The following is a 7103-nucleotide window of genomic DNA, read 5'->3' on the forward strand; positions in this document are numbered from 1 at the left end:
ATGGCTGTGGCATGTACTGTCCTGTCTATGGAAAAGTGTACATAAAAATACCGTACTGCTTTATCTTTAGGAGTACATGCGTAGCGGCAATGGGTTTTGTCTCTCAGTGGGTTCGACCAAACGGGAAAAACCATCATTGGCGGATCAAGAGGGGGTCACCCGAGACCCCTCCGGTGACCCCTCCCCTTTACGTGAATTTGTCCATAGCAACAAAATGGAATTTGCTTTCTTTTGCGCTCTGGAGACTTATGTTTATACTGCTAGTTTAGTCGCAACTTTCACAAACAGAGTATTCTTCTACCTAAACTTTCCTTGGTATAGTTACATGCAAGAGTTTCCATAACAGTGTTTACGGTAAACTCACATTCACCCACTAAAGGTAGTACTAAAGCAAATAGCATCCGGCTGGGTCAAATTTCGAGGTGTACCTTACATTTGATAATTAAAATTTGTTTTGTTTAACGACACCACTAGAGAACATTGATTTACTAATCATCGGCTATTTGATGTCAAACATATGGTAATTTTGACAGTCATAGTGAGGAAACCCACTACATTTTTCCATTAGTAGCAAAGGATCTTTTATATGCACTGTCCCACACAGGATAGCACATACCACGGCCTTTTACATATCAGTCGTGTAACATTTGATAGAGCAGTTAATTCTATAAGTCCTGCTATTGGTGATAAATGTGACTGTGTTTTTTTTTTTTATTTCATGAGTCATGTAGCTATATGCTTGAAACATGTAAAAAAAAAACAGTACTCAAATTTTGTGCGAAACTAAGGGTGAAAGGCATCATCTTTTTCAGTTAATACTTTGAGGTAGGGGTTGTAGTACTGATATTTATGGGTCATATTGCATATAATGTTTTGAACACAAACGTTTACATGGTCGCCTATGGGATTTTATTTGGTATAGTACAACCTATAGATATAAGAGGACTAAGAAAAGAATTTAGTCTATGTTCCATCTGCCAACCTGTCCTGTTTTGGTGATCATATCAGAGAACAAGACTTCTCTTGTGAAAGCCCCTCGTCACAAATAAACTTTACAGTAGCAAAACGTATAAATAAAGTATTACGGGGGCGGGATTTAACTCAGTCAGTTAAGTGTTCGCTCGAGGTGCTTGCGTCGCAGGATCAGCTGATTGGGTTTTTTCTCGTTCCACCCAGTGCACCACAACTGGTCAATGGCAGTGTTTTCCTGTCTGTCAGAAAATGCATATAAAAGATCCCTTGCTGCATTAGGAAAAATGTAGCGGGTTTCCTCTGATGACTACAAGTCAGAATTATCAAATGTATGACTTCCAATAGCCGATGATTAATTAATCAATGTGCTCTAGTGGTGTCGTTAAACAAAACAAACTTTAAATAAAGTATTAAAACTATTATTAATAATACGAAAGTTAAAATGTTCTCTGAAGGTGATATAAAATATCATAGATTTTAACTGACGAAACAGAGTTTTTCCGCCAACATGATCGACTTAATATTTTCTCAGAATTTTCCACATATTGAATTCCGAAGAATACCTTACAGTATAATAGGAACATTGAGTATGGTATTGAAATATTCCACTTCATATCAGCACCCTCAATATCTACGAACTCAAACTGATGATATACTTTGTAAATTGTCATTTTTTATTTCTAAATCTGCAGATAAAATTAATGCTAAGAAAATAACATACATGTATTTAAATATTATTAATATATTATTATATATTAAAGCCGCACACCCTAGTTCCATCCAGCGAAAATAAATTATAATTTGGTTAATCTACAAACCTGTAACACACTTAGATCACGTTTTTATCAAATGGAGTGAAAAAGCAGGTTTTATATCGATAAATACCACGGGAATCCCCATGTCCCAATTGCTTGAAATAATTTTGAAAGTTAGTATTCTGATGTCACCGGTAGATGTCGCTCGAAGCACAACAATGCCTACGTCACGACAAATTTCACAGACTTGGGGTGCGTTCCTTTCACCTCTCCTGGACATGTTCCAACTGTTCTGTCCTGGTTGTATCCCCTCTCCAGATATCGTAAGACTTAGCAAAATTATTGGTTTTAAGGGTTTGTAACGTTTTGTATTGAGACACTTACTTGTCTGAACTTTATTGTTACTGAAAATGTTCACGAACTGTGAAGAAATATCTCACAAATGAACAACAAGCAAACGACAACAAATCGGATGTTGATTGCACGAACCGTGCACGAGAAAACAAACCGAACCAAAATGATAACGGTCACGTGGTATACCAATGTCTGTGACATTTACACAGGAAGATTCCCTCTAAAAATAGATTGGACCTCGCTTGCTTAACGGTTTTTTCTCGAGTACGCGCGGCATTTTAAGAAATACAAAAAATGCATTTCGTGGTTTTACAAACATCAGGATTACCAGGATTACCAAAAAGCACTTCAGGTGAATGAAAATGTGTATTCTAAATAATAAAATGTAAGTAAAGTGCAATTTTATTTGTGAAAAAACATGGGTTTAATAGCGAAAAACAACGCCGTAATGGTTAACAACTAGCCGTAACTAGGGCGTGTCCCTTTAATATATACACACACGATGCATTGACTATTGAGTGTCAAACAAATCTTACTATACTGAACATACACAAAAAAGCCAGCAAATATTAATTTACTATTCTTTAAATTATGTTCAATTATTAGCTATGGTGTCTATAAAAATTATTAATGTGTTATGAACATTTTAGGCGCATTTTGGCAGTTTATTTACAAAATTAATTGCGTCATGGGGGGGGGGGGGGGGGGAGGGGGAGGGAGAATAAAATAAAACAATAATAATAATAATAACATTATTATATATAATGTCTATATAATTATATATATATATATATATATATATATATATATATATATATATATATATATATATATATATATATAAAAAAAAAAGCCACAGGATAAATAAAAAAATAAATATTACAGTTATTTGGTATTTACCTTTCTTACACACCCGTTGGTGAGAACATCATTCGTTATTTTTGTTCGTTCCAGCCGGTGCTCCACAACTGATGTAACAAAAGCCGTGTTATGCACTATGTCTGTGGGATGGTTCATATAAAAGATCCCTTGCTGCTAATCGAAAAGAGTAGCCCATGTAGTGGCGACATCGGGTTTCCTCTCTCAATATCTGTGTGGTCCTTAACCATATGTACGACGCCATATAACCGTAAATAAAATGTGTTGAGTGCGTCGTTATTTTTGATAACACATACTTGTTTACACATGTACGTGTATTAACAATTTCAAGACATACAACTGGTTGCTTCTAGGTGTTGACCAGGTCACCAATGCCATACATCCAATGAAAACAACAGCACGATCGAAATCGATTACACTGTAATGCATAGCTAACCCGACAATCATTTGTCTGTGACGCGTAAGTTAGCTACAAGTGAAAGGGCTGTAAATAACTTTAAGTCGAAAAAGATGTTTAAATGTGCTTAAAAGCTGGGAAGTGTTTTAGGATGTGTAAGAAATAGAATAATACATTCGTGTCCGTTAGATACCATTTATCTTACAACTCGTTGTTTAAAAACGTATCAAACTCGCTTTCGCTCGTTAGATACATTTTACAACAACTCGTTGTAAAATAAATGGTATCTAAAGGCCACTCATGTATTATTACGTAGTGGTACAGCGCTCGCTCGATGCGCGGTCGGTCAGGGATCGATCCCCGTCGGTGGGCCCATTGGACTATTTCTCGTTCCAACCAGTGCACCACGACTGGTATATCAAAGGCCGTGGTATGTACTACCCTGTCTGTGGGATGGTGCATATAAACGATCCCTTGCTGCTAATCGAAAAGAGTAGCCCATGAATTGGCGACAGCGGGTTTCCTCTCTCAATATCTGTATGGTCCTTAACCATATGTCCGACGCCATATAACCGTAAATAAAATGTGTTGAGTGCGTCGTTAAATAAAACATTTCTTTCTTTCTTTGTAGCTGACTTACGCGCCACAGACACATGATTGTCAGGTTAACTATACGTCACAGTCTAATCGATTTCCAGGGTTTTTTTATTGGACGTATGACATTGGTGACCTGGTCATCACCTAGGAGTAGCTAGTCGTATGTCTTGAAATTGTTAACACACGTACATGTGTTAACAAGTATGTCTAACCATAAACAACACATGGTGTTCTCACCAACAGGTGTGTAAGAACATGAGTTACCTGAATATATTTTTGCGCAACCCATAAATGGGTTATGCTGCAAATTGTCAATACTTCAGAGGCGTGCGAGTACTTTTATCTTTTTTTTCTTTCTTTTTGAAAATTTTAAAATTAATATTACTTTCCTGCAAATAATATTTTCCATACATCAACATGTCAAACTGAAGAAGCCACAGTCGCGATGGTGACAATATATAAAGTTTCATTTGTATAACGGCACCAGTAGAGCACATTGATTTATTAACCATCGGCTATTAGATGTCAAACATTTGGTAATTTTTGTGTTAGAGAGGAAACCCGCTACATTTTCCGACTAGTAGCAAGGGATCTTTTATATGCACCATCCCAGTCAAGATAGCACATACCACGGTCTTTGTCATATACTAGTCGTGGTGCACTGGCTGGAACGAGAAATAGCCTAATGTGGCCCACCGACGTGGATCGATCTTAGACCGACTGCGCGTCAGGCGAGCGCATTATCACCGAGCTACGCCCCGCCCCTTGGAGAGTACAATAGATTCATCTGTGTGTAATGCTACTGAAAATACATTATTAACCGTCTAACAATTCTGCTAGAGAAAATGGTTTATAATTTATATTCCTCCACAAAAAAAAAAAAAACCCACACACACACACAAAACAAAAAAAAAAACCCAAAATCCCTTCCCGTAAAGACATAAACTTTGCAAGGGGAATGTAGTTTTTACGGTTTCATTCTTCCAGAAACAGTCAATTTTGTGTAGCGTTTATTGGCTTTTTCTTTAGAAAAGCACTCGACAAAACGTCGAATAAAGCCGTCGCCCCTACAAGCAACACCTCTGGTTACAGCGCTCGGTGGGCGTTCCACTCGACACGGCAGATCGGAAGAATCGGCGGAGACTCTCTGGAGACATGTTCCGCCGCGCAGTCATTGATGTGCCCCATTCACCAATCAAACGACAACATTTTTCTCCTCGATTGCCGCTGCATTTAGTTTGTCACAGTCGCATAGTTTCTATAAGCTTTGGATGTCTTTACAATTTGACAAAATGCAAGAGTGGCTTTTGTGATCGTCAAAAAAATAGACACCCGATAGAAACAGTTTTATTTTTTTTTTGTTGCCGCGATCCCTGTTTACTTTGTATATTAATACTCAAGAAATTAATTTTAGTGCAAATAAAAGATGTGTTGAGCGCATAATTAAATCAAGTGGCGCCCTTCGGTGTCAATCAAAACTTTCTGGTCCTTTGTGAACGTTTTTAAATACATGTTAACGTGGAGTAAATCGGCATCAGCCGCCAGGAAGAAGCACCATTCAGTTTGTAAACATCTATTATGAAAATATTTATCTACAAAGAAGAAAAGATGGATTTTCAGATCTCGTTTGACGAAAACATGACCTCTCCAACTACTTTACCTCAAAGCTATATTCACGGATTCTGTCGCCTCCCTTCAATTCAACTAATCTCTCTCTCTCTCTCTCTCTCTCTCTCTCTCTCTCTCTCTCTCTCTCTCTCTCTCTCTCTCTCTCTCTCTCTCTCTCTCTCTCTCTCTCTCTGATATCCTTGTAAGAAACAAAATTTAGTGTTTATAATACTTAGCGGACTTTCATTTTGTTTTTGCGGATCGGCATTTCAATTTACCGTATCCAATTAACAGTCTTAAAACATTTTACATACGGTATATATGCTATAAATAAGTATCAGTTAAGAGACGTAATCATATTCAATGCTGTTATTTCTCCAACTTATCCATTTCAATTCCCCGTATCCGAATAACAGTAATAAAAACAGCATTTCACATATACAATGCACAGATTATAAATCAGTACCACTCGAGACACTTAACCATATTCAGGGCTGTCTGTCATTTCTCCCAGATGGGGAAAGCAAATTTCAGCTCCGAATATGAGGAGTACGATTTTAATTATAACTCTCCTAAGATTTTAAAAAACAAAAGTCTGTATTAATACAACATTTAAGAATACGCATTGTGTGTGAAATGTCTGATAACATTATTATGCAAATACTGCTACAAGCTACCAATACTATTGTGTATAGTTGTTAAAGTTTGTTTTGTTTAACGACATCACTAGAGCACATTGATTTAGTAATTATTTGTCTATTGGATGTCAATCATTTGGTAATATTTTATTCATAGTCTTAGAGGAAACCCATGAGCAGAAAGGGATCTTTTATATGCACTTTCTCACAAACAGAACAGCACATTCCACGGCCTTTGATATATCAGTCGTGGTGCACTGGTTGGGACGGGGTAAAATCCCATTCAGAGAATGGGTCCACTCAGGTGGTTCTATCCAATGACGCAAGAACCTCAGGCGAGCGCTCTACCAACTGAGCTGGATCCCGCCCCTTGTGTATAGTTGTATGTAAAATATGCGGCATTACAAATATAAATTTTACAAAATGCATTGTTAGTAAACAACAAAAACAAAACAACAATAACAACAACTACAAACACTTTTGACATGTAGATTCTAGAGGAAACCCTTTACATTCTTCCATGAGCAGCAAGGGATCTTTTAAATGCACTTTCCCAACATACAAGAGAGCACATACCACGGCCTTTGACATACCAGTCGCAAGGCACTGATTGGGATGGGGGAAAAACAGTCAGATAATGGGTCCACTGAGAGGATTAGATCCTGTGATCATAGCACTTCAGGCGAGCGATATTATGTATTATAAATTATTACCTTAGCTTATTTTTATTACACCAAATAAATGCCTAATGATAACATTTATACATTTTTTTAAATCACAAAACTCATTTCTTTGGTGTTTACTTTATTAATAGGAATGGGGCGGGACGTAGCCCAGTGGTAAAGCACTTGGTCGGTTTGGGATCGATCCCCGTCGGTGGTCCCACTGGGCTATTTCTCGTTC

Source organism: Gigantopelta aegis, chromosome 4 (assembly GCF_016097555.1).
Source record: "Gigantopelta aegis isolate Gae_Host chromosome 4, Gae_host_genome, whole genome shotgun sequence".
Lineage (NCBI taxonomy): Eukaryota > Metazoa > Mollusca > Gastropoda > Neomphalida > Peltospiridae > Gigantopelta > Gigantopelta aegis.